This window comes from Microtus oregoni, unplaced genomic scaffold, assembly GCF_018167655.1.
Source record: "Microtus oregoni isolate MIOR12 unplaced genomic scaffold, Mior012 000033F_ref0000390, whole genome shotgun sequence".
NCBI classification, from domain to species: Eukaryota; Metazoa; Chordata; class Mammalia; order Rodentia; family Cricetidae; genus Microtus; species Microtus oregoni.
Window position 1 is genome coordinate 10,710,166 of NW_024543092.1, and position 27,974 is coordinate 10,738,139.

Sequence of the window (27,974 nt, forward strand, 5' to 3'; positions counted from 1 at the left end):
CAATGGAACTTTCCAGAGGAGGACAAGTAAAGACTGATGCTGAAGGTCTGATTTCTGTGTTTAAAGTGCATTTTTATTGGCTATGAGAGCTCCTATGCACGAGGAACGCTCTGCATGCCCAGGAATTGCTGTGTCTTGGAGCCCGTGATAGGCTGGCCAGCCCTCATTGCTGTCTGCATCTGCTAAGCACAGATGTGAGGCATTGGCTGGTTTGTCTGTATCTTTTTCAAACCAAGAGAAAAAGTGTGTGTGTGTGTGTGTGTGTGTGTGTGTGTGTGTGTGTGTGAAGGGTGGAAGTCAGAGACAGACACAATCACAGAGAGACAGAAACACAAGACACACACACACACACACACACAGAGAGAGAGAGAGAGAGAGAGAGAGAGAGAGAGAGAGAGAGAGAGACAGAGAGACAGACTTTCTTGGAGAACCCTTTTGTGAGTTTCTGGAGTGTCTATATGTGCTTGCACATGTGTGATAGTTTGAGATCTACAGTAACTTTTAATGGTCCTCTTGAGGAATTGTACCATATTCAGCCCAGTTTCTATTATTGGGAAGTCTGAGGCAATTCCTAAGCACGAAACTGTCCTTTGATCTGTAGAAACAGTGGTTTCCATGGAGCTGTGCTGGCGAATGACCAAGCTGGAGTTCAGCATTCCAGCAAGCAGGGTTCTGTGTTCCTAACCAGGCCTGTCCTGAAGTATTTGCATAAAGACTTTAAGATCGTCATGTTTTGTATGTGAGTGCTGAAAATAAATTGATTATTTGGGGGGTTAAAGTATGGCAAAGCATTCAACATTTTTTTGATTTATCTAAATGCTAGCTAATTTCCAGAAAAGAAAGTATTTTAATTTTTTGATGACACAGAATACATATTTTCCTAATATTCCTATTTTGTACAATGTAACGCAAAACAGACTTTGTCTTATTTGACCTTAATTGTAAATAAAAATGAAAGCCAAATTATTGTGACCAATATATTCCCTACATCTGGCAATACTCTTTTCTCAAAGCAATTGTTAATCCCGAGTTATTTTTAGACATTTTAAGCTGAGTCGTCTTCTCTGGGCTTCTTTCTCCCCCACCCCATTCTGCAGAGCAGGCTGCCTAAGATGCCTGCCAGCCCCAGCCCCAGCGCCAGTGACTGTGACGAACCCCACAAACTCGTACAGCCATGCTATGACTTCAGGAAGGACAGACGGAGGTGCCCAACAACAGCCTGCCCTCTGACACAGGGCAAAGAAAGTCTCAAAACAATGATAAAGAAAATAGCTGTCAATAAGTGGGCAATGTTTCTACTGTGCGGATTAAATAGGGGTCAAGAGAAAAGATGGCATTGGCCTGAGTAGACTGTAGCTGAAAGGCTTTGGTGATTACCTTTGATTTCTACAAAAGCCATTCTGTGATGGTTGGATGCATGGCTCCCCTTTAACTGCATCTAAGAGTACCCAAGAGGCCTTGGTCTATGGGGACAGTTAACCCCTTAGCTAACATGTAAAATAACAAACAAACAAACAAAAAAAAACCATGAAATACTCTCTGGGGCCAAATTTGTTGTGTTGGTATGGTCTTGCAGGGTATCCCAGGCTGACCTCGAACCTTTAACAGTCCTCCTACCTCAGCCTTTGACTCATTCATGAATCACCATATCTAGCTTCAAGCTAAATGCTCACCTATTTTCACCACCTTCTGTGATATCGAGGTCCGGTACTTACTTAGTCCTCTCAGCAGCAATCTCAGGGAGCCTGGAGACTCTCAGCCTGCAGTCGCCCTCCTCCCCTTTGCTTGTCATGTGGGTCTGGCTCTAACTCAGGTTGTGATCCTAAGATGCGCTTCTGATTTCCTTTCAAACCATTCCTGGAATAACCGAAAGGTTTTGCATTCAGGGGAAGCATTAACATTATTTTTTCCCCTGATCCCTTAATGAGATATTTATTTTTGTTCATATATCTCATAGATTTTGATGGAAGAAAAATACTGGTTTTTCATTTGTGTTTTTACACATATTTATGTGTCCAAAACAAATAAACAACAAGGAAGAAAAATTCATTTTCTAAAATCAGCAGTATCTGGGGGAGGCTCTAATAAAAACTGATTTAAGTAGATTCTATTGTCATAGATTCTCACTTTTCTTTCACTGACTTCCTTTCACTGATCCCTTAAATCATGTTTTTAGGATATGTAGGACAAAATGCTGGGTTTGTAATAAAGAATAAAACCTCAGAGCAGCTGGGCGAATCATCCAGAAAGAGCAGCTATGAAACACCAAGCAGAGCTACCTCCAGCTGTTCCTAACTGTGTGAGCACTTTCTGTGCACAGAGCTGCTGACCTCAGGCCTATGAGTGGCACCCTCTGGAGCTGTGTCACCATGTTAGCACTAGAACTGAGGGGGTTAAAATACACATCTGCATGTCTGTGTTCAAAAGTTAAGTGAAAATTTTGGGTTCCCTATTCACCCTAGAAATGGTGGGGAAACCCGAGTCACATAAGCACACAGAGCTCATGACCCTCCGAGCTGCGGGTATGAGATAGTGGTCTATTTGGCTGGGGAAATGGCACAGTGCAAACAATTCCTCTTGCTATTTCTTTTCCCTCCATCTGCAGGGGAAAGAGTAGGAATAGTGTGAAGGCGGGACCACAGTCGTGAATTGGGGGTGAATGACCAGAAGTTGGGAATCAAAATCAGACAAGGTCTTCATGTACTCAGTCAGTCTTCCTCACGAGAGCATTGGTGAGGGCTCCATCAGCCAGGTCCTGTGGTAGCTGCTAAGGACAAGTGAGTCACACAAAAATGTAACGCCCAAGGGGCATAGAGTCTAGTAGATCTAGAAGACGGTGGCTTTAAAGTCATAAGTGTGTGATTGACTGCTCTGCTATGAAGAACACAGGGATGGTCTTAAGAGATTTGGGTTGGCAAGAGTTTGGCGATGTACCATGGGAGATCAGTGAACAAAAGAATGAATGGGTAAAAAGGGGCAGAGCCCATGGTGACGGAGTTGGGAAGAGAGAGGAATCTCTACTGACTGGCCTGGAGGGCCATGCTCAGGTGCTCCACTTCCATCTGAAAGGCAGAGGCTGTGCTTACAGGCTTTAAGTAGGAGAGAAATGAGTCCAGGTCAGCTTTTTCTAGGTCCATGGTAGCTATTGGGTGGTTATATATGGTCTCTTTATAGATGTTTCATTGCATTGCTACCCAGGAGGTTTTTACTGGAATAGGAAAGAAGGATGCCTTTATTCACAGTGGGGAGGACAGATGAGCATGCGGAGGGGGCAGGGTATGTGGAGATCCAAGGTTGACACAAGGAACTCTTTCTTCAGTCTCCTCTCCACTCTATTTTCCGAGAAAAGGTCTCCACTCAACCCGAAGATGAACATTTTGGCTAAACTGGCTGACCATCAAGCCCCGGGATTCTCCCATCTCTGCCCGTCAGTGCTGGAGATACATGTGGCCACCTCCATGCTCACTTTATACCTGGCATTCTGAGGACCTGAACTCAGGTCCTCGTGCTTGTGTAGCTGTAGTGAGCACTTTACCCACTGAGCCATCTCCCTGGCCCAAGAAGTCCCCGTTTTCCAAATTAGGTTAAGAAAGAAGAGCACCGTGTATGGACAGAAGAAGACAGCAGTCACTAAAATAAGGAGCCTCTTCTTCCAGCATTCCCACCGTGCAGTCCCTCAGTGTCTCTGCTTCTGAGCAAGTCAAACGAAGTATTTCAGCACTTTCTGCTGTACATCAACTCTGTCTGCTTATGTTTCCCCCCTCAAATTACATATTCTGGCAAGATTTGCACTTGTAAAGCATTTAATTATTGTGTTTGGCAGTCGTGGCTGGTTGCATTATGTAAACAAATGCCAACTTCAAACACTGAGGCTAAGGTTTTTTTCATAGTCTGCCAGAAAGCAAGACTATTTGATGTGCAGTTCGGATGCTCCTGTTTCTGATTACGTAACATGGGTGTGGGAACAGGAATCTGGTTCACCTCTAAGGTCCTAACGCCACAGAAAATTAGCCTTTAGCATGCCCAGCAGAAGTGTAAATCACGCGTGCACACATGCACACACACACACACACACACACATACACACACACGTTCCAAAGACACTCCCAACATATGCTCCACTTAACTGTGAAAGTCCCTTGTATCTTCAAATGTTTGTTCGAGCACTGCAGTATTTTCAGATCTTCCATGTGGTTTCTGAACTCGGCAAAGTGGAGTTAACTCACCACCATCTCGGGGATAGATTCCCAAGGGTTCCCGCGAAGGTCCTTATAGACACAGCTAATTGCCTTAGAGCTATCTGCAGGCAATGATCACTATCTAATGTGTAAATGTGATCAAAAGCACTTCTCGGCTCAGTAAAATCTAGAATAGTCTATAGTCCTGCACAGAGCTAATGAAGAACTCTTATTGAGCAGGGTGTGGGAGCATTGAATCAGTAGGTAAAGTCCTTGTCACATGGCATCTTGAGTTCAAACTCTACAACCCATGTACAAAGCCAAGTGTGAGGCAGACCTGTAATCCCAATACTGGACAGTGGAGGACGGTAGGACCCCTGAGGCTTGCTGGCCAGTCAGCCTAGCTGAGTAGCAAGCAACAAATTTGCTGTCTCAAAAAATGAGGTGGAAATGGCAAGTGACAGAAAAAGACAGCTGACGTTGGTCACTGGCCGCCACACGTGCACATGCATTCACACAGTCACACATACACGAAAAGAACTAGTGTTTTCTCCACTCCGTTGATTTAAAAAAAAGTATCTATCCCACTCCTTCCCTCCTCCCTAGAGTATGAGGAAGTGATTTAGGAAAGAGTAGAAGCCTACTGTGTTTCACCCCTTCAGCTCCTCCATATGTCTTCCTGGAGTCCAGCGTCAGACTCCTTGTTCATGGGGCTGATCCTGAGACAGAACACACGTCTGAATCATCAGAGGAAGGTCGAATTACAGTTCGGATGCCATGCTTACTTATGGAAGTGAGAACTTGTATGACCCGGGTTAGAGAGAGAAAAAAAAATAACAGGGGTTGAAAGGGGGTTATAGGGTAACCCTGATGTTACCAGAAGGTTTAGGTAGGCAGATCTTCTCGTCTCTTGAGGGGTCTGGATAATTGCTGTTTTATTCTAATAGTGATGACAGAATGCATGAGCTCAGAGCCCAGCCTCGCTCCCCTCTGAATTTTGCAGAACCAGCCTGCTCCAGGGAAGGGGATGTGGATTCAGGCCTTTGTATAAGAATGGCGTAGCTGCCAGGATGGAGCGGCACCAGTCAGCAAGGTTCCAATGCTCGCTGTCTGTGGCCTTAGATGGGTAGGGAGGGAGTTGCCTGGTCTTCACTTTTATTTCCAGTTGCAAAGCTAGGCTCTACCTCAAACACTTCCTCCAGAATGTGCAAACAACGTGGGAATGGTTTGCTGCTTGAGAACCCTGAGGTGAACTCAAAACTTCCGTGTGAATTGGCAGAGCAGAGCCCGTGAGGAATGTGTAGTAACTGCACCTGGCATGCTGGGCACTCAACATGTTAGCCAGCAAGGGAGGGAAGTTCTCTGTGTAAACCTAACCTGACAGTTTCTCCTCTCCCACCCAATAGCAACAGCTCCTTGGTGAGGTTTTCCCATCTGCCTTACTGGCTTCCTTCCCTTACTTCTGGTGCCATTTATTAATACACAGTTGGTGAAGCTGTAGGCTGCAGAAACTTCCCTAAGGTGGCACACACATGAGCAGCAGAACCAGGGCTAGAGGGTGTGACACACCGCACACCTATGACGCACACTGCCCCAGGCTGTGTGCAGCATCAACATTGTGCCATGGGTGGGTTTGGCGGAAGGCCCTGCGCCTTCAATCTCACCTTTCAATTTTTCTTATTCACAAAATTACAGGGAGTCTTGACTCTCTTCATAGAATACTTTTACATTGATCTCTTATCTCTAAAGATAAACTTCACTTTCCTAGTGGGAAGTAAAGCATTAAGAATTATTTAAAGCAGATAAGTTACTAGCAGCTGATATAATATGAAAGAAAAGCTACCCAAGGTTGAGACTGATGCCCCAGGTTGGAGGCCTTGTATGTGCTCTCCACAACACCTGGTGCATCCCCATGTGTAGAAAGCAGGGACAATAGAAGAGGGGATTCTAAATCCTGAACTGTGGTATCCGCACAGTTTCTTTTCCACTTGAGTTGGGACAAAATTGTTTAGCATGTTTAGCACCTTGATAGACCACCAGAATGATGTCTTCTTTTGTTATTTTGTTAATTTGTCTATCAGGAAAAAAAAATGTCTACATTCCCCTTCTTCTGGTTTGGGGACTGATGTATTTGAGAGCCACAATAGAAAGGGGGGAGGGGAGCTGTAGACCATTGGAGGTCATAGTGAAGTCCTGGTGAGAATTTTCCTGTCTGGGATTATCTAACTTTTGTTCACTAGAGCACTCCTAGCTAACTGTTCATTAATGGAAATGTCCAGTAGCAAATATTTTAAATAGGAGTAAAGGAATATAAGAGCTTTTAACTTATCCCCTACCTTAAATAATGCCTGAAATAAGGTTCTTATGAGCGCTCCCTGCTGCAATAAGTCAAAATGAAGCCCCCGCACCGAGAAAAAGTAAGCAAGGGTTCCCACTCTTTGCTGACCAATGTTTTTAAACCACTTCTGATGGAACTTGAATTCTCCAGTGTCGCTTCAGTAATTCCATAAAGCAAGGGAAAAAGAGACCAGCTCCTAGTGCCTTCAATAATCCTCCACACGTAAACAGGAGTGACTTCCTAACAGCCCCATGTTAGCTTCAGAAGCTCCAGCAAACAGGACTTTTTATATTAGGTCCCGCCTGAATTACCCATCTTGACCCGATCTAATTGATGTAAGTGGTAGGAATTAATTTTGTGCAGGCAAGGAGAAAGGCTAACCCCAGTCAATCTGCACCTTGTAATTAATCCACATACTCTTAACAGAAAAAGAGAAAAGTTGGCACACCCTCTGGCTTACAGTTCTCTACCAACCTTCCACAGAGTCTCCTGGTTTTTATAGGGTTCAAATTTCAGAGTAGAATTACAATTAACAAAGGTTTGGCCAGAGCAGATGGCTCTTTCCAGCTGCCAGATATTGAGGTCTTGTTTGAAATCTGCTCTAACCATGAGAGCCAAAGGAGTATTTGAATCAAAGATAAACATTTTCAGATGCCTTTCAAATGTGGCTGAGCAGGTGGGTTTTACCATTTGGGGACATCATTGTTGTCTTTGAAACTCTAAGTCATTGAAACCCACGGAACTGCAAACCAGTAACTCACTACCTTTCATTATTGAGAAAATAAATAATCCTCTGGAGGGGGGGACAAAAATATTAAAAAATAGTTTCTTTCAAAATCAATGTCAAATAAATTCTTACTAAATTTTATATATCAGTGAAGATGACATAATATTACATAGTTTTTTCCTTTGTTCTAGCAAAAAAAATGAATGAAAATAATTTTTCTAATATTTTAGGGGTTGGCTGTGAGATAGCTCCATTCATGGCCATTATTTCTAAATGTCTCTGTCTTTTTAAAGATTTGTATTTACTGCTATGTGTGTTGGGCCTGCATGTAAGCTTGTGTACCATGTGCATGCATGTGTGTGTACAATGTGGATGCATGTAGTTATACCATATGCATGTAGGTACCCACAGAGGTCAGAAGTAGGCATTTGATACCCTGGAACTGCAGTTATAGACAGGATGAATCATCTAATAGAGATGCTAAGAATCAAACCTGGTTCTTCTTCAAAAGCAGCAAATATTCTTAACCACTTAACAATCTCTCCATCTCCTTTATATCCTCAACAAGAGGAAAATTAAACAGTTCTTTTATGTTTTCACCTATGTTTTGATCTTATAATGAATCTAAAGGCACAGTTAGATTTCACAAGCTTTATGGCTGTGTCTATCAATGCAGCACTTCTAGGGATAGAGAACACATAAATGCTTAATCCAAGTTGGAGGTAAGTGTGGGCGTCTCACATCCCACCCCAGCTCTCTCTTTGGAGAATCCATCCAATAAGGAAACATCATAAAACAAATCCCGTTTTCCCATGGGAATGATTCGACATTTGTGGGATTTCCTTATCAGAACTTAGTATCTAATAACAATAGCTTTTTTAAAATTACAACACTGATAATAAAAATATCTTATTCACTAGTTATACTGACATCTCCAGAGCATAATGGTTGTTCATTCATTCAATTCAATTCCTTCATTCGTTTATTCCACAAATTTTATTGACTAGGTACTAAGTTCCAGGTCCCGATCCATATGCTGGGAAGTTAAGGTGGCTAAAAATGTACTCTCACTGTGGGGGCCTAGTGGGGGAAAAGGCTGGTAACCAAATAGTGATTGTAAATTATAAATACAGGGAAGAAAAAGTGCAGGTATTGTTCTGAGCAGGTGACGTCAGAGACAATTCTGACAGATTAGCAGCAGCTGAAGTAGGTACCTTAAAGTGATGTGGAGTGACCAAGAGCCCTAGGAAATCCTTGAGAAGACTAATGGGCCTGGAAGGTATTTGGATCAAAGCTGGGAAGGCTAGCAAGGAAAAATGGGTTGAGACACATTAAAGGTCTTGATCGTTATCCTAGAATAAATGAGAAGGCAGGGAAGAGTGTCCAGGGTGGGGTGACATCAGCTTTGCAATTTGTAAGACAGTGGCGCAATAATCTGTCCCATCCAGGAGGCAGTTACTAGGCCATTCTTCTAGTACAGACATGAGATAGCCTGAGAGAGATTAAGGGACGGCTTTGTAAGAGAGAATTGAGACGTGGAAAGCTTGGGTGGAGGTGGAAATGATTTGACTGTCTGGAGTGAAGAAGAAAAGGTAAGGTGGCTGGGGCACCACCATGGTGGTGCCATTCGCTGGCTGGGGACTTGGGCTCTGAGGATGACTGTATTTCATTCTGAGCATAGTGGGTCTTCATTTCCTGTGAAATCTCAAAGCTGGCATATGGAGCAGTCACTTGGTTATCCCGGTCTTTGTGCCCAGACACTAAAGCCGACACTATCTGAGTCATGAGTTCCGGCTGATGCTGCAAGAGAGACTGAGAAAGAATGTCGGTGGAGGTAGGAGGAGAGCCAGGTTCCAGGGACACTGCTCCGAGAAGAAAGCAGTGGGCAAACATGTTAGACACTGCCAGGGAGTGACATGAGAAAGAGACTAGTCAACACCAACTGGATTAGGCAGTGACATCCACAGAGAACTGTTGCGGTGCGAAAGCCCGACGGGATGGAACTGGAAAGAGAAGCGCTGACAGCCGGGAGATGCTGTACGGAGTCAAGGGGAGGTAGGGATAGATGGAAAAGTCTGGTGTGATGGGCACATTTTCCCACCATTCAGTCTGTAGGAGAGGAGACACCGTGAGAGCAAATGAAGAATGTTTATCTGTGAGAGAATCTAAATCCTAAATGAACTCGCGAGTGACATTCCCTTCCCCCCAGATTGGTTCATGTGAGCAGAAACTGTGTGTATTACTGTCGCCTGTGTTTTTCACCTCTGTGTGAGCGCTCAACATTGAGGGCCAAACTGTGTGCTGCGCCTGTAGGAGACAGGGTAATGTTCAGGCAGACGTTGCACTGCACCCAGTTCAGGAGCAGTTCAGCCCAAGTGTGCTTCATGCCGACAGACAAGAACTAAGCCTCATTCTTTCCATTTCTCTCTAAAAAAGAAAAAGATGCTGTTTTCTTCCCCATTCTACATGTTGAGAATCCCACAGACCAATAGCCGCACCGCGTGTTTAGAAAACAGGATTATATCCTAGACCCTGGAGCAGATAGGGATACAGCTGCCGTAGCTACGTACAGTCCTGTGCTCATAAAATCATTGCCAAATCCAGAACAGAACTTCATCGAGAGAACTCAGCGAGCCAGGCAAATGTGTGGTCCCAACGTGCGGGGAAAACCACAGCTGTGGGTGCACAGCAGGAATCTTGATTTCGGGCCTCCTCAGTTTCTTCCTGGCCTTGAACACAGAATGGACTCCAGAGCTATCCAGGCACAGCTCCATAGGCCAGGCATTAATCGTGTCAAGCCACGAGTTCGCTGTAGGATAGGCAGAGCTTGCTGCCACCCTGCCACACCTCCCATCGCTGTCTGTAGAGCCTACTGGCCTCAAGACTCCCTTGCATACAGTTAATGCTTTCTTTCAGCACACCTGCTCCCCAAATCCCACAGCAGTATAGATCAGGGGCCACTCAAAATCACCTGCCTGGTAGAGTCACTATATATCCATTATTTGGCCATAATGTCCTTGTGAGACCACCAGCCATGTGCTTACAGGGCAAGGACTGAGCCCTGGTTGGGAGAACCTTGCATGCCATGCAAAATGTTGGAGAAAGAGCCACTCATTCATGTCAATGTCATCATAAGCTGAATCCTCTATCAATATAAACACTGCACCAACGCTGCTCATAACCATAATAGAAGCCAGCTGCTAGAATAGAAAAGCTCGCTGTAACATTCAGCCATTCAGTATAGACTAGCAAGGTAAAAACAAATGGTCTGTGTTTACTAGGCAGCGTCAGTCAGAAGCGTCCATCTTCAGGAGTTATTATGTTCCTCAAAATAACATGTCAAGAAGCCAATTTGTTAGATGCCTAGTGTCAAAGCATCAAAGACAGTTTGGTCTAATTGGGTTTTGAACCTATTAGAGAACTGGAAAGTCAGAAGCAAGACAGGCAGAAATCAAGCTCTCACCGTTAGCTTTGGAGGTCATGTCACGCCTGTCCAACTCTTGATTAAGGCCTCCAAGAGATGTGTGTGGGTGGAAGAGGAGGGGTTAAATAGAGACCAGGAGAGGCTGGAGAAATGGCTCAGTGGTTAAGATCACTGACTGCTCTTTCGAAGGACCTGGGTTCTATTCCCAGCACTCGCGGGATGGCTCACAACCATCTGTGACTCCAGTTCCAGGGGCTCTTCTGGTATCCTTAAGTACCAGGCAGGGAAAAGGTGCACAGATAGACACGCAGGCAAAACACCCATAACACATAAATAATAAGATAATTTTTAAAAAGTAGAGAGGAGGGACTCACGCAGTCCAGATTCAAGGGAAATCAAATGAAACATCAGTGATGGTTTAGTCTCTGTGAGCCCCTGTGGACATAGGTTAGTCGATTCTGTTGGCCTTGCTCTTGTGGTCAGCCTAGATGATGAACGTTGCACCGCATCTAATTCAGGAACAGTTAGATACTTACAGACAAGAAGCGATTAAACTTCATCCTTTTCATTTCTCTCTTTTAAAAATTGCTGTTTTCTTCCATACTCTTCATGTCGAGAACTCCACAGACCAGTAACTGCACATCTTGTTTAGAAAGCAGGATTATTTCCTAGACCCTGGAGCTGTTAGCAACACACAGCTATCACCGCTACATGTAATCGTTTGCTCAAAAAACATTGGCAAGTCCAGGGCAGAACTTCATTGACAGAGCTCAGCAAGCCAGACGGCTCCTACGATCCTCCTGCTCCTTCTTTTACAGGATCCCTGAGCTCCTCCTAATGTTTGACTGGGGGTCTCTGCATGTTTCCATCAGTTGCTGGATGAAGTCTCTGGTGACCATTGGGTTAGGCACCAATCTATGAGTATAGCAGGACATCATTAGGAATCATTTCATTGACTTCTGTTTCCTTTCCCCAGTCGTGTTTGGTTGTATTCTGGGTCTCTGGGCTATCCAGCCTCTGGGTCCTGGCCCTCCAGCAGTGTCAGAAATGGGCTGCTTGTATGGAACTGATCTAGGCCTTCTGAATATACATTACAGTTGTATAGCTTAGTCTACTTGTAGGACCAACAGTGGGAGCAGGGGGCTCTTTTGCCTGTGCTTAGGACCCTACTTCTCCTACCGGGACACTTCATTCAGCCTTAATACAAGGGGATGTACCTAGTCTTACTGCAAGTTGCTATGCCATGTTTGACTGATATTCATGGGAGACCTGCCCTTTTCTGGAGAGAGGAGGAGTGGGAGAGGGGGCAGAGGAATGTAGGGGGAGGTACTGGGGAGAGAAGGAGGGAGGGGAAACTGCAATGGCGTGTAAAAAAATAATTTTAAAATAAATTAATTAATTTAAAAAATCAGTACTAGACTGGAGAGATGAGTGTTTTTCCAAAGGACCCAGTTTGGATTCCCAGCATCCACGTGGTGGCTCATCCCTCTCTGCAGGGCCTGTCCAAGGGATCCCATGTCCTCTTCTGATCTCAACAAGCCCTGCACACATGCGGTGCACAAACATACATGCAGGCAAAGCACACATTCTCATAAAAATAAATAATGTTTAAAAAACAGTACTGAGGGAGAAATATACCCCACACAGTCCTACCCTCACTCCAGCAGCCTCTCCTGGAAAGACCAGGAGAGGTTGAATATTTGCTAGAGACGGTAAGCCTACTTAATTCCAGCAGCTTAGTGCACATTTTCACAGTGACAGTCATCCATCCAGGCAGAGCAGGCCTCTCTTCAATCAGCTTTTGCCAAGTGTCCCCTGGTGCCCAGAGTCACAGTAAGTCCAAGAGGCACATGGCCTGATTCAGCTCTTGTCCCCTGCAGAGGGTGGCCAGTACTTGCGTCTATAAAATATAAAAGCGTGTGACTAGCTCGTCGTCACCATAAGAAGTCACAAGCAAATGCCCGCGAACGACTGTTTAAGAGACACTGAGTTCCCAGCCCCCTTTAGAGTGATTCTTGTTTTCTAGTTATCCTGTCTAGACATCATGCACGCACGCACGCACGCACGCACGACGCACGCGCACGCCTTTTGCAAGGGGCAGCCGGAGTGTTGGTGAAAGAAGACAGATCTTGGGGGAGAATGATCTCACGCCCTTGCCCTATCTCTTGGCGGAGGAACACAGCTCTCCCGCAGTGTGACCTGTTTAAGGAAGGGCATTTGTAAGGACTGGGAAGGGTGGAGCTGACCTCACAGGCAGGACATTACTCGTCTTCCTCTTCCTGTCCCCGTTTCTCACAGTCGTCACGGCCATTGCTCAGCTTCCTGCCGGGAAAACTGTGCATATTGAATGTCCATCTGCTGCCACCAGCAAGTGGAGGACAGCATAGTGCAGAGGGCTGCTGTGTAATCCGAACCGAGTTTACCCGTGGGTCCTTTCTCAGTAGTGTTGAGAGTAGCTCTCTGTGGGGCGGGGGGAAGAGGCAGGACACTGTTGACAAATTGTGTTCTGGGCCAAAACATCACAGGTAAGAGAACCATGAGAATTATAAAGGGAATTGGAACTGATCAAGGACAAGTAATGCCAGCAGATAGCATGTGCCACCAGGGTGGTCCCTGAGGTGGAAGCAAGCGAGGTTCATGGAGAGATAAAAGGATGTGTGTGGAGACAAGAACTGTGTCTTGTTGTTGCTCATGTGCTGGACAAAACAATGATAAAGGCTTTGGACCCTGACTTCTTGAAGCAATTGTGAACCTCCTGGCATGTGTCAAGACATGACCAGAAGGACCCCTTTCAGGGAAAATCCTGAGAAGCCAGTGAGGTGTTTCTGAGGCCCACTGGGGCTGTGGGATAGCCATTGATTGAGACAGATGTAACAACAGCTAAGGGGAAGTTCTGTGATTGGACAGCTCGGGAAAATGAGGACTCAGGGAGTTTGGGGATGTTGGGTGGGGGTTAGAAAATTGTATTTGCCACATCCTCTGTCCTCTCTTGCCTTCTTCCTCACGAACTTTCCGGTCCCCTCTGGTGGCTGTCTGCAGTGGCTCTGCAGGGACGTGAGTGTCTGAATTTGGGCAGTTTGCAGCGTTTTCAAAATGGCCTTAACCAAAAGCCCTATGTGCCCTATGCCCTTTGGCGATGGACTTTCGGTGATATAGCGGCAGTTGTGGTTAGAGAAGAGGTTCATAGGAGGGCGTTGGTAGTGCCTTGTGGACTTACTACCTAATCCTTTGCTTTTGGTAATGCTGTTGTCTCTTGCACGTTACGCTAAGGAGGGCAAAGGTGACTTCTGCATGTGTGGACAGAGACTCCTCTATAATGCTAACCAGTCTTTACCCAGCCTATTTCGCCCCTTAAAGTTGGATACAAAGAGAAACATCGCCAGGTAATTCACAGCATGTTTCTGCCTCCTTACTCGGTCCCCTGATGAGACTCTGGACCACACCTCAGGGCCTCTGTCGATGCCCATCCTGGCTCTATGTCATCCTTCTCCAGAAGTCACCCCACTTAAGCAGGGAGTAGCCTCATCAGAAGGCAGGTTGAGCCTGTCTTTGTGAATCTGGGTGTGGTAGGAAACAGAGCTCCCCGCGGCCTTTGGTGCCCTTTTCCCTGTAAGTTATAGCACTGTCTCTTAAGTAGCTCTGTCTCCTAACCTCCCCAGCTCAGCTCATCCCTCGGTGGCCAGAGCTGCTCATGGAAAAGGGAAGAGGGAAACACCATTCCATAAAAGAATGGAGATGTCCCCCCACCACAGGGGGACCAGGACCTGGACTTCCTATCATGTACCCCTTTCCACCCCTGTGTGGGACTGATCTAACCCTGAGGTGTGGTATGAATGAACTCCAGAGCTTCTGGGTTTCATGCTACTGAAATTTTAAATATCTGAATCCCCACCCTCCATGTCTACTGCCCTTCTCTGCAAATGATACCACGTTTTCTTAGATTTTGGGGAGGATCGCACAGAAACGGCACAGCAAAAAATAATGTGTGTTAGTGATTCTATTAAAAGAAAATTGGGCAGTATTGGGTGAGGGTCGAAATAGTAGGGAATTGTCAACCAAATATATACTACGTATGTAAAGTGTGTGTCCTGATACATGGCTGTGGAAACTATAGCCTTTTTTAAAAAAAAGTCTGTGATCAAGTTCAAGACATTTGTGTAATTTATCTATCTTCTGAAGACGCAATCTTAAGTTTATTTAAATTAACCAAGATGTATCTTGGGAAAAGAGAAGATGTGAAATTATATACATAGATCATTCTAGTAACTAATCATAAAAAGTCACAATGACAGTAACTATCAGTACCTCTGTGCTACCTGCATTTAATCCAGTCTTGGTCTTTTCCACCTAGGCTGAATAGATATAGGATCCAGATGGTACTGAAGGGATTCCAGAGCTTTCTGGAACTACTTGCCTGGTCCCCTCCTCCCCACCTTTATTTAGTGCCGTTTTTTTTTTCTTCTCTCACCTGTGTGTACCTAGTATGTTGACCAGTAGGGGGCACCTGTGAGCAGCGTGCACTATTAGGGTAGCCTCCTCCACACTCCCAGAGGCCTCTCTAGTTAGCTCATAAAGTGAGATAATTAGACCATGGCAAACAGCTCATTTTTGAAAACTCTTTGAGAATACACATGGCTGTGAACTACTAAACCTTGTAACCTCTCCATCCCCACAAACTGATGTAAAACAATGCTTAAAGTAAACACTCAGATTGCGAACCAGTTCTGTTGCGGTAGAAGCATGGTCCCTAGAGAAAGGGTTAACTGCAAGTGCTTCCGGTAAGGTAGAGAAAGGTACGCTGAGGCGAACTGGCACAAACTCCACCTCACCTCTCACACAACCGTTTTTCAATGTTGAAATTTGTTTTTAGAAAAAAAAAATCAAAAGCAGCAATCCCATACCTAATCCATAAATTGACACCTGTCTGAATCGGCTGTTCCCGTCCTCACTTGCCTCTGTTCCAGTCTCTCACCTGTAGTTTCTGCTGCTGTCTAATTTTTCTTGCCTCGTCTCCCATACTTTCCCCGGGCCTCCTAAGGGAGGTCTCGTGACACAAGCAAGAGAGGATGTGGGTGGAGGACGAGGTGGGAGGAACTGCCCAGGCCTGTCTCCCTTGGGTGGAGCACCTTCCAGGAGGACGTGATCCTCCTGCAGGCGGCAGCCTACCAGGCTGTCCTCCACCCCAGCAAGACCACAGGAGCATGCTCTCCACCACCATGGTGGGCACACTGGTCAGAGGGTGGAGGAATCGGAGCTCCCCTCGAAGAGCCGAATCAAAGCTCCCTACCCCACAGAGGCAAGGTGGAATTCGGATTCAGGGTATGTTGTTAATGCTTTGTTAATGCTGGATAACTTTTTAAAAAGGACGCAGGGAGATGGTCACAAGCTTGCTTGCTCTACAGTCTGTTTTTTCTTAGCTTATATAAATTCTGGCTGACTTGCTTGTGGGGTGATGTATTTCTTTTTTTCATCAAAGACTGAGGAGCCTTGAGAGGACACAAAGCAAAACTATTTATTCCTGTACCCCTTTACTTCAAAAGCTTCTATTTGAAAGTAGAACCTTGTTCAGAGGTTTGGGCACAGAGAGAGAGAAGGGACAGAGCTGGCTCCCAGCAGCTTTTAGCCTAAATTTTATGACTTTGTTACTTCTCATATGGGAAATTGGCAAAGTACTTAACTCCTGGTTTCCCACTAATTACTTTTTAATATTTAAACTATTTTTATTTCATTTCTATTGTTCTGAGACACAGGCCTCATGTTCACCTGGTTCAAAAGTTCTTGTCCTTTCTGAAGTAAACTTTCAGCGGGGGGGAAAAACGCTTTTGGAAATATCTGACCTCATTCTCTTCTGTCTAAACCTTGAACTTCTAAAGATGCTTACTTAGAACTGTTTGGTCTTTCTGGCTGACCTATGGAGAGGCTGGGAGCCAGCTGGGGAAGCGAGTTGGCACCCAGCAGTAACAAGCTCCCAGGAGCTTTCAGAGCTGGCTGGCTGCCCCTCAAAGGGCTTCTCTCTGACCCTGAGTCCCCAAACTTCCTAAGCAGTAAATGGAGTTTTTCTTTCATCCCAGCGCATGTTGAAAGCCAGGGACTTCCAGCTGTTTTTTTCCTAGGCACTGTACACTCTTGATCTACATAGCTCACCTACTTATTTGGTTTTAATATAGGGTCCCTTGAATTTCTTACCTCAAGTTCAAGATCTTTGTCTCAACCCCTACTGCCGCTAATCTCCCTGCCCTAGGATTACGAGTGTGGGCTATCAGATCCTATCTAACTACCAGTTTAAAGTGGTTTAAAAACTAAATGTTGTCATTTGTAGAGTTGTGAATTTGTCCCATGTTCTTCCAGCTAACTAACTATATGCGGGAAGATTCAAGCCAGGGCTTGGAATGTAGCTCAGCTAGCAGAGTCCTTGAGAGCACACAACAAGCCTTGGGTTCAGTCCCCTGTACCACATAAGTCAGGCACAGTGGTGCATGCCTGCAATCCTTGTCCTGGGAAAGTGGAACAGTTCATCTTCAGGTAATTGGATGCCAGCCTGGAGCACGTGAGACTCTGTCTCAAGAAGAAGAAGAAGAAGAAGAAGAAGAAGAAGAAGAAGAAGAAGAAGAGGAGGAGGAGGAGGAGGAGGAGGAGGAGGAGGAGGAGGAGGAGGAGGAGGAGGGTCAAACTAAGAAACTGTTTTTAAAATAGTCTAAGTATATTTATTGTAGGAGGGAAAGTAATTCATTCTTTTAGCCAGGTATCCGAAGGATGGAAGGAGCTAGAAGGCCAGTCACATTCTAAACTGCTAAAGGGGACCCATTAGGGATGTGAGCCAAGGTGTTTCAAAACTCAGCACCTGCCTCTGCTGCTTTGTCCCACAGCTCAGGAAGCAGAGCTCAGGGGAGGAGCCTCAGGAGCTATGGCCTCCTTATAGTGGCAAAGTAGGGCCTGATGCCGGGGTTCTCACACTCTGGGAGCAAAGTTTTCTCTCTTGTCCCTAACTCTCCTGACACAATGGTAACATTCTGTAACAATATTCGAGCCTTGTGAGGCAGCAAAATAACAGCTAACTTGTCAAGAATTGGGAGGTTTTAAAGGAATACGTAAAGATACTTAATTTTTAGGGATGTTTGTTTGTTTGTTTGTTTATTATACAGTATTCTGGCATGGAGGGTACCAGATCTCATTACAGACAGTTGTGAGCCACCATGTGGTTGCTGGGAATTGAACTCAGGACCTCTGGAAGAACAGTCTGTGCTCTTAACCTCTGAGCCATCTCTCCAGCCCCAGATATTTAATTTTTTAACTATATATTTGTATACAAGTTTATGGGTACGGTGCGATGTGTTCATGTATGTGGGCAGTACATAGTGGTCAGATCAGGCTGGCATAGCTATCACCTCTGTCATTTGTCATTTCTCTGTGCTGGGGACATTCACAATCCTCTCTGCTGGCTATTTTGAAATCTGCACTTACATGTTGTTGATCACAGTTGCCATACTGTACAAGAACATTCAAGGTTTCTCTTCCTACCCAGCTTTGCCCTGTACCTGTTATGGGTTTGGAGCAGTCTTATTGAGGCATAACTCATCCATTTGGAGTCACTGGCTTCTGGTATACAACATTTTACCTTTTTTAAAGTTGTTATAGAACATGCAAAGAACATAAAATTTGCCATCTTAAGTGTGTTTAAGTGTAGGTACTATTGAGGCCATCAACATTCATTATGTCCAAACCAGGGCATGGCCATCACTGTGGTTTCTCAGGGTGTACCTTATGTATGCTGTCCTGTCTATCCTCAGCTCACTATGCCTTGGGTACCCTCACATCTGCTTCTTGTCTCTGAGTTCACCTGTTCTAAGTGTTTCATATAAGGAGGATTATCCGATAAGCCCCCCTTTCTGACCCGTCACTTGGGTTGATGTTTTTAAGTCATCCACATAGAGATCCTTTCCTCTTCATAGCTAGCAAGTCAGACTCATGTAATTCTCTTTCGTTTTATTCTCTCCCCATTATGCATTCTTTAATGCCCAAGCTGATCCTAGCCTCCTTTGGGTTGGTTTTTGTTTGTTTGTTGATCCACGGACAATTTTTATATTTAAAATGTAAATATAAGAGGCTCTTTATTTTTGGCTAGTTCTGTAAAGATAATGACCACAGATAAATCATTTTTAGTGTGCATGTGTGTGTGCATGCGTGTGTGTGCGTACATGTGTACAAGCGTGTGTGTGTGTGTGTGTGTGTGTGTGTGTGTGTGCGAGAGAGAGAGAGAGAGAGAGAGAGAGGTATACATGTGCGTGGGTAGTCTTGCCTATGCAAGCTCAGGTGGCAGTCAGAGATCAATGGTAGATTCTTTCTTCATTAATCTTGACCTTGTTTGTGGGGTACAAGATCTTTCCCTGAACCTGGAGTTACGCTGGCTGGACAGCAAGCCTTTAGGGATCAGCTTGTGTCTTGCCACTGCCACACTGGATTTTTATATGGATTCAAGAAGTTGAACTTGGGTCCTCATGTTTGCACACTCTTCCTTTGAGCCATCTCTCCAGTCCTATAAATCATTTCCTAGACTCTTTTCTTCTCTTATGCCTGGTCCAGAAGAGGAAACATATTCTTTTAGATAGATTGAATATTTTTAATTTTTATTTACTTATTCTTTTGTTTGTTTGTTTTGAGACATGTTTCTACTATGTAGCCCAGGCTGTCCTGAATGAAACTCTATGTCAATCAGGCTGGCCTCCAACTCAGAGATCCACCTGCCAAAATTAAAGGCGTGCCCCTTTATGCTGGACTAGACTGAATGACTTCTAAAGTCTCTCTTAGGTGCCAGGAAAGGGATTTTACATAAAAGTGAATGGGTCTTTATGTTTTCATGCTGTTTCCTAGAACAGTGATATTTTCTTATGACATAAAACTGTATAGTGACAGTTGCTGTCACGCTCTGCAGAGTCACACTAATTTATACATCAGCAGCATTTCACTACATTATGTCAGAAGTCGACCCAGGGGCTTGCGACAGCTCAGGGCTTACTGCTCTTGCAGTTGGGCAGCTCACAGCTGTTTATAACTCCCGGGCCAGGGGTCTCTGATGCCTTTGTCCTCTGTGGGCACCTGCACTCACATGTACATGTGCAAAATACACACACACACACACACACACACACACAATTAACTATGAAACAGATCTTAAAAGATCAACTCAGGAAATCTCTCAAGGTCTGGTGCATTGCTTTAGGAGCTAGCATGGCTGGCTGCGGAGGATCCAGATGATGGGCATTCCAGATTCTAAGCTGTGCTGTTTGACTTGCAGCAAGCTCTTTAGCGTCATAGCTGCTCCTGGCGCTGTCTGCTGGTCGTTCTTTCTCAGTGCTAGTCTCAGGAGCAGACACACTGGAACATAATCTACTACAACTCCAGGAACCCTTTGATGCCAGCTGGAATAAGGAGACTTGGAGCGTTATTTCAGAAACTCTGTCTCCTGTCCTCAAGGTGGCCTCTTCCAGGAACCCTGGCTCTAGTGAACACCCAACTGGGTTTGTAGGTTCTGTTGCTCAGTTTTAACGTAGCGTTTGAAACTTGCCATATTTAGACCCCCTAAAGTGCCCCCACCCCTGCTTTATCTAGCTGATGAGCCCAGCCAAACCTCTGTGGCTTGATAGTATCTAAATCCAACATGGCCAGCGTCCCGCCAGAGTGGGCACACAGTAGGCATTTGAGAGCAGAGGCTTCAGGAACAGAAAACATGAGGCGTCAGAAATCCAGAAACCTGGGAGCGTCGATGACCTATGTGCTCCTCTTGACACTTTCCGAGTCACAGCAGGCACTTAAGTTTTTAACGCTTTTGACATTTCAAAGGTTTGCAGACTATCATCGGCCCAAATATAAAATAATCATTTCTGTGCTTACAGTCTGTAGTCGGAAAAAGCCCTTCCTTCCTCGTGTCTTAGTGACAGCCTGTAATCATGTTGGAGCAATTTTTGAGATTTTTTTTTCCTCCTCTAAACCACTGTTTGCTTTTCTGGCAGCTGGGAGGAGCCTCTCCTCCGTTTCAATGGGATGGTTCTCCTTTCCCAAGCCCAGCCACCCACCTGGGGAGGAGTGGTTCTAAATCTCAGCTAAATCAGATGATAAAAATCAGTTAATCCCCAGATGTGTGCGAGGACCTGGGAGAATCCTCATTAGCCGAACGCGGCTGGGCCCTTGTGCATTCCAGCAAACCTTGCAGCTTCCTTCGGGTCCAGGTAGGCTTGGAAGAGCTGGGACCTGGGGATGGTCTGGGATCCTGTGAATCCAACGCCAGCCCATTTTCTTCTTCAGTCCTGGGAGCTCAGTGAGGTAACCTGCTTTAGACATCTACAAGCTGACTGAACTGTTTATGCTTTTAACAGATGTCTAGGAACGTCAGACATGGGTGAAAGACAGTTGTCTGATTATAAGCTGATACTTGGTTTGTTTATAGGCTAGAATAATTTTTATCTTTGCAAACCAAAAAAAATTAAATTAGCCCAATTTTATAATTAATGGTAATGAATAATGCTTCTAAATAATTTACTGTATCTATTACTATTTTCTGTTGGAATTTAATAGACTTATACTCTGACCTGTACTTATTTTAATTAGTTTAAGCCTAGCTATATAATTCTTTTCCCGTATTTCTCATAATTAACTGTGTAATTACCATTTGGTAAGGGCCCTTTAGTTTAATTGGAATAATCATGGGACTCAGAGTCAGTAAGTATTCCTGAGCAACTGCTGGGTCTCAGACTAATGGGCCTGGAGGAATCCCTAAGGTTTACTTTACTCCTCATTCCATAGTGTTTGGGATCCAAAGAAAATAAATAGAAAGACACATATACAAATATATGTGTATATTTAATATCTATGGATATAAGCATATTACATATATTTATTAAATACTCATATAATAGATATTAAATATATGATTGTGTTTAGATACTTATATATTTAAATAATATATTTTCATTTAGTAATATATTTATAAAACTAAATATGTACACACTCATATATGCATCTATTATATGAATAAACAGAATTAAATTGGTGTTTAAATGAATATCTAGGTAAGAAATTCTTTTAAGGAACTGCATAGTATTCCCCGAGCAAGTAAAATTTGAATTTGGCCTTCCAAATTATTGAGAATACTATCAATTCTGAGATTGGAGCCAACAAAAATTATATATTTGCTCTTGTCATACTTTTAGTAATTTTTGAACTCATAAACGTTCTATACCCTACTGAAGATTTTATATTAATTTGGCTTTTCTAGTAGGACAGTGGTAGGACTAGCCCATTGGCACATTCCAAGATTCCAGGTAACTGGGTGGTTCTCGCGTTTGCTGAGTGTTGATGATTTCCACATTTGCGGGGCATCAAGGGGGGCATCTTCGAGACTGGCAGTGTTATGAGCAAAGGTGGGGTGGGGTGAAGAACAAAGGGCATTTGTGGGGAAAGTTGAGTTGTAGGTTCCAGGTCAGAACCTAAAAGGCCTAAGCATCAATGCAGGAGCTTGGATTTGATCCCTAGACCTCGTGAACTCCATCAAACCACCCTAGCAAAGTAGCTCACATTTGGAGTGTTGGAAAGCAGCTGTGTAGAGTGGTAACCTAAGGGGCAAGAGACTAGACTAGGCAGGCTTCTGGGAGGAAGTCAAAAGGGGCAAAAGACACAAAATTGATGGAAGCAGGGATGGAAAGCAGGGTGGGGGGGAAGAGGCATAAACAAACAGTGGGTTCTATTCAGTGGCCTAAGGAAATGTGTTATGGCTATTGTTTATTACCTGTGGGTTTGGACTTATGGAAGAGACTGAATAACAAATGGAGACTTTAATGCTTTGAAAGGAAATTTTTATTACATTTCTCAAGAAGATGAGCCATAACATACCATGCCATAAAGGGTCACTTTCTGGTCCCAGCATCATTAAAGAGGCTGGAAGGATCTCAGGAAAATTTCTACTCAGCCAGAGCCTTTATTTATTGGGACTTCTGGAAAAAAGACATGGCAGGGCATGTGCTCAGCTTAGGAGCAGCTATGGGGTGGTCACTTTGTCACTTGCCTGATACCTGGCTCTGGGTTGGTTTAGGGTAAAGGAAATGTGGGCTGGGAGTGAATCCGGAGATGTGTCAGGGCTTGGTTTCTGGGTGGCAAGGGAAAAGGAAGCTGTTTGGCCGTCAGTTTGGCTCTTTGGTTATAGGCACCAGCTAGATAAATACTGAATCTGAAAAGCACAAGGCAAAGTAAAGTTCCTGGGTCACAGGCTGAGAACTTTACACAGCAATCCTCTCAGCGCTCCGATGAGTACTAAAAGTCCCGTTTCACCCCCAGTCACTTCAGCAGTCTGTCCAAGGTCACGAGTAATAGAGATGCTTGGAGTCAAGTTCAGCTTTTGGAACAGCTCATGATGAGTCCCTTCACTAATCATAGTGCTTAATACACATGGCTTTCTCCGCCTGACTAGTCTTCCCTAATCTAAACTCAGTATGAATCCAAAATGTCCAAAATGGGCTGTTGGAAACCCATAGAAGCCTCCCCAGGGCTCACAGGGTCAAGGAGTGGTGGCCAATGCATGGGGTCTGCCTTTCCTGTAAATCCTCAAGGTCTTTCTTCCTTCCTTCCTTCCTTCCTTCCTTCCTTCCTTTCTTTCTTTGCCAGAACAGCATAAAATGTATGTAGATACTGTGGCCTGTGTTGAGCATGTTTTAAAAACCAGAACAATGAAATATGTAACTTAACCCCTGTCCCTCTCAACTTTTGGCTTCCCTCTCTGATTATTATAGCTCTGAGACTTGGATGCTCTCATGTCAGCAAACAAAACCCAAATTACCCAAGCCTCTGAGCTCCCTGGAAGAGACCCTGAAGCCTTACATCTCCTTGGTCATTCTCCAGCATAATTCTTTGATTTATGCCAAATGCCCCCTGTGTTTTCCACCTCCTCAGCCTGGCTTTGTTCTCTCCACGTGGCCACCGTTGAGCTCTGTTTTCTGCATGTATTCAATGGTCACTTCCTCTGAGAGCCTGCTCAGCGCTCCTTAGGTCCATGTGTTCTAAATCACATGTCTGTGCCTATAGAACATCTATTTGCATAGAACTACGAGGACTCAGAACCACAATGTGGTCCAGCTCAGGCTTCCAGGGACCTTGTGACTAGATTGAGAGGCAGATAAAAGGGGCAAACAGCCCTTCAAGAGCATATATGCTGCGGTACTTGAGACTTTAGAAGTCACCCTGGCCAGTTATACGGGCTCTATGGATGGTTACTATCTCGCCCCCCCCCCCCCCTGTCTTTGTGTTCCTTGTAGTCAGTCTAGGGGCTTTGAATCTTTCTCTAGACTGAGAACATTACCTTGAAGGAGCCTCAGCTAAAGGTCTGCAGCAGAAATTCCTGTTTTGTTACACCATTTGTCAAGTTCACTGGGGGCAGTACCTCTCCTTGCATGCGGGGCTCTACTATAGTTCTCAACAGAGAACTCTGAGGCTCAAGAGTTGGCCCATCAGAGTTCAAATACCAGCGTCACCACTTAGGTGTTGAGTAACTATACAATATACTTCCTAGGTAGGGCATGCCTTTAATCCCAGTACTCAGGAGGTAAAGGCAGACAGATCTCTATGGGTTCAAGGTCAGCCTAGTCTACGTAGCTAGTTCCAGAAGAACTAGGGCAGCATCATGAGCGATCTTGTCTCCAAAAAAAGTTATTTCCTGTTCAGTCTCATCTTTTTCAAATACAAACTAGAGATGATGGTAGCACCTGCCTTTGGGAATGACTGTGAGAATTAAAATGAGTCCATGTAGAAGGGGAAGAGTGGAACAATCAAGGCTGCATAGGAAGTACTCAAGCTGTGCTGGTCCCGGCATGCAGCTGTCATGATACGGCTGTCTCTGCCCTTTGGGTGTATCTCTAGCAACTGGAGCCACTTTGCCCTTGAAAATTACTATTTATTTATTGTTTTCTTCAGTTCTGGAGACCAGTTCCTCGTGCTAGACAGGAACTCCACCACTGAACTGTGCCTGAAGTCTGTTAGCTGTTTTGCTTATGTACCCATGAAATTCTATAAAAGGTTAAAATCCTCAGCATAAGTAATTCCCCTGGAATACTAAAGCCAGGGCTATTTTATTATCCCTGCACTGACATTTTCATAGCCAATAATGGCTTCTAAAAAAATTGGGAAGATACACCGGCCTGTGGGTCTCCACCATGGAGATTCTGTTGTGTTTTTTGTTTCCGTGTGAACCCTGGTGGTTGTTGTTGTTGTTGTTTTAAGTTTATCAGCCTTCTGCTCCACAGTGACTTTCAGCAACTAGTTTCTGGTCCAAACAACAGAATCTGTCACCTTGAAAAATCAGCCATGATTTCTATTTTCTTTACAAAACATTACTCAATGCTCTGTGCTTCTGGGACTTAAATTTAGCTCTTAACAAGCCTCATTTTTCATATTTGATCATCCTGAAAACTTTGATGTCAAATACCAAATTGCCATTAGTTAGTTCTAACTTCAGATAAGGGTGTGGAATGTATTGGGAATGGATCGGAAATGGATTTTAGCCCTTCAGACTAGGAGCCTGCACGGCTAAACAAATGTAGGACGTGAGTTAGGACATTCACAAGAGAGGAAGCAGACTTGGATGGTGAGCTGGCTCCTCCCTTGATGAATCCTCTAACCTTGAACTTGTGACCTAGCATGCTGAGCCTCCAACTGCTCATCTGTACAATGAAGACTTTCTTCTGAGGACTGGATGTACCCCTGCGTATCAGCTGCTTATGCTGGTGCCCACACAACCCCAGTACCCAAATGTTCATTAGTATCATTTTTGCAGAGATCTGACACCAAAGGTTCTATTGTGAATGAAAGATCTCATCATTGCCATTTTGTTAGAATAAAATATGCCCACTACGAATGGAGTGTTTGGGCATAAATTTCTAGAAAGTGATTAAATATGCTTCTTTAAATCACCCACTAGGAAAGAATCAGAGACCCATAAACATAACTCAAACTGAGAATTATGGCTTTAAAATGTGCATTTATCATTATCCTTAACTGTGTTCACAGCAAGTCAGCATGGGGCCATTTCTGTGTTAGTTCTGCTTTGAGTACAAAAAGAAAACCCTGCCATCCTCAATTAGTGTCCCGTGTCCTGGCTGTACGTCATGGTTGCAGGGAGGGACAACTCCAGTCACAGTGTGCCGGAGCATGCCTTCCTTCCGTGAACATGTTTAAAGTCCGTATGTCCTGCAGCATGCCTTCCTTTCGTGAACATGTTTAAAGTCCGTATGTCCTGCAGCATGCCTTCCTTCCATGAACATGTTTAAAGTCCGTATGTCCTACAGCATGCCTTCCTTCCGTGAACATGTTTAAAGTCCGTATGTCCTACAGCATGCCTTCCTACCGTGAACATGTTTAAAGTCCGTATGTCCTACAGCATGCCTTCCTTCCGTGAACATGTTTAAAGTCCGTATGTCCTGCAGCATGCCTTCCTTCCGTGAACATGTTTAAAGTCCATATGTCCTGCAGCATGCCTTCCTTCCGTGAACATGTTTGCCTTCCTTCCGTGAACATGTTTAAAGTCCGTATGTCCTGCAGCATGCCTTCCTTCCGTGAACATGTTTAAAGTCCGTATGTCCTGCAGCATGCCTTCCTTCCGTGAACATGTTTAAAGTCCGTATGTCCTGCAGCATGCCTTCCTTCCGTGAACATGTTTAAAGTCCATATGTCCTGCAGCATGCCTTCCTTCCATGAACATGTTTAAAGTCCGTATGTCCTGTAGCATGTCTTCCTTCCGTGAACATGTTTAAAGTCCGTATGTCCTGTAAGTCACTTTTGACGGCTTAAATGGAAAGTCCCAGGAAGTCTAGCAGAAACTTTCAGCGAAATCAAGAAACAGACACTAATGCCACGAACAGGGGGAAGTGGAGTGCTTCTGGCTGGCATCATTTTCCCTGTCCCCAAAACCCTGAGTCAGGGCTGGAAGGCTGCCAGCTCTGGAATAAAATCTTCAGCTTTTAATTTGAAGCCATAAACACTTGCTAATCATGCCTTAGACACTTTGAACTGATCACACACACACACACACACAACCACACTCACACACACACACATAACCACACTCACACTTTCTGCCTTCTTAGGAGATCACAGTGGCAGTAGGGGCAGTGGTGGCTTTTTTTCTCAGCCCTGCTGACCTGGCTTTGTGGGTATGTTTCAGAACAAGACCATCTCTGTGGAAAGTGTACCGGTTTCATCTCTGAAGTTGAGGAATGAGCAGCTAAGTCATGAGCATAGCTTTGCGAGTGCCTCAAGTCCAGAGATCTAACAGATCATCTGTTAAGAGGGAACGCGTCTCAGAGCATCTTTCTATGCATAAAGCAGGGTCCTCTGAGACTGAGAAGCTCTTTATGGAGAGTGGGTTGTTTATTAAATATAAGTGGATGTCTTCATTGTATCACAAAAAAATATGAAAACTTGTGTTATGCCCAATAAAATGGTTTAGGGTTTAATTATATTTGTTGTTTTAAATATATATTTTATATGTGTAAAATATTATACACACATGGTGTATATGTTTACCTGTATATATGGGGAAAGTGAGGACATGCTGTATACAGAAAAACATATATACATGTCTATATATGTGTGTGCATATATATATATACATACATACATACATACATATGGGGAGGTGAAGACATGATGCCTTTGGCTGAAGGTTGATTGAAAAGCGTGTAAGCATGCCCCTCTGAGAAGTACTTTTAAATATGTGAATATTTTTTAATGCTTTCAAATATCTCCAAACACTGACACAGAATACATGTGATTATAGATTCTGAGTCAGTGGAAACCATGGCCTGTTGTTGGCAATGGAAAGAGCACTGAACTTGGGCATGGGGAAGAGCTCTTGTTTGTTAGCCTTAGGCAGCTCGTTTTAGCTTTCTGTTTTGCGGGACTCTCTGTAGGGTGGCCCAGCATGGGGCGCCTGACCTATAGGAGAGAACCATGAGTGGGGACAGAGCATAGGGTAGGCCCTAGGACACGCAGATGGGTTGTAATATGAATTTAGATCCTGGGGACTGGGGAGGTGGCACACTAGGGTCCATGACAAGCCTCTAGTTCAGAATCACCTGGGGCTGGCTCTGGGATGCGGAGCCGTTTTATAGGGGTCATACTCGGTCATGGAGGATTCAGATGACCCCAGCAGGGTCTGTCAGCTCTGTGGACAGCTGGAGGGGAGTTTGGCTTCTCCACCCATTGAGACATCTGTTTACCCTGGCTAGCCTCACTGGAGGGAGAGGATGCAGACAGTCCCCTAGAGTGAAA

At 44.5% G+C, this 27,974-nt stretch overlaps 1 protein-coding gene across 4 annotated transcripts in view; it reads left to right on the top strand.

Moving 5' to 3' along the window:
- Window positions 1–27,974, top strand: part of Plekhg1 (pleckstrin homology and RhoGEF domain containing G1) — a 215,321-nt gene that overhangs the window by 75,941 nt on the left and 111,406 nt on the right. Inside the window, exon 1 of one of the 4 annotated variants that reach the window (XM_041680138.1) lies at window positions 20,819–20,890. The exons of 2 other annotated variants lie outside the window; for them this stretch is intronic. The gene's annotated coding sequence lies outside the window, so the exon portion shown is untranslated. One more of the 4 variants, XM_041680137.1, reaches the window with a different exon arrangement.